This window comes from Leishmania donovani, chromosome 19 (assembly GCF_000227135.1).
Source record: "Leishmania donovani BPK282A1 complete genome, chromosome 19".
NCBI lineage: Eukaryota > Euglenozoa > Kinetoplastea > Trypanosomatida > Trypanosomatidae > Leishmania > Leishmania donovani.
The window spans coordinates 236749-237690 of NC_018246.1; positions in this window are offsets into that span (position 1 = coordinate 236749).

A 942-nucleotide genomic window follows, 5' to 3' on the forward strand; every position below is an offset into this window, starting at 1 on the left:
CACAAGTGGTTATGTAAAGGGGGCTGAACGCGCGCGCGTAGAGATGCGCCCATACGATACGCACATAGGAGCTGATGGGGTAGGGTGGCCGATAAAATCATGCGCAGTGCCCGAGCGTCCTTTTTCTTTCTTTTGGAAGTGTCTCTTTATCCTCGGTCAAGGTCGGATGTTTCCCCCTCCCCCCCCCCTCCCCTCCCCTCCCTCTACCCTTTTCCTTCCCCTCTCTGCTGTTCCTCAGAAGTGGCTGATGTGTTTTCTTTCGTGCTATGGAGCTTGCGCAGCTCCAATATCCTCTTTCCTCTTGTGTGTTCTCGTTTCCTGACTCTACGTGGCGGCTACACAGGCTGATAAAGCCTTCCCCCTCCGCCACTCCCCACTCCCACCACGACCGATGGTGCTCCTAAAGGACGGCGAACGCACCAATGCGGGCAGGAGGCAGTAACGGGAGACCGTCGCGACGGGAAAGAAACTCATCGCGGACGCCTTCGAAAGGCGGAGTGTTGGGCCTTTTTTGCTTTGGCGCTTTTTCTCTCTTTTTCGCTTGTTCGTTTCGCCGTCTGCCACAGCAAAGCGCTGAAAGCAGACTTGTGAACCGCTTCGACAACTTCCCCACACAGCCCCCCCCCCTTCCCCCCCTTTTCCCCACATACACGCACACACAGACACACCAGTACCTGTGCTCGCCTCCCCTTTACCCCTTCCCGGCCTCCACCCGCTTTCTTTAGTGTCTCTCTCCCTCGCTTTTTTTTTTCGTCTGGCGCATCCAGCTGCTATGTGGCTGCATGATGTGGGTGCTGGGTGAAGTGACGGGGATGGAAAAAGCGCTCCTGTCCTTGTGCGCATGCTCCTGCTACACCTATGGCCCCACCTCCGCCGCCCGAAGGTCGCCTCGCAGTAACCGCATTCTTTCACATGTAATCCCTTCTCTCCCTCCTTTTATGC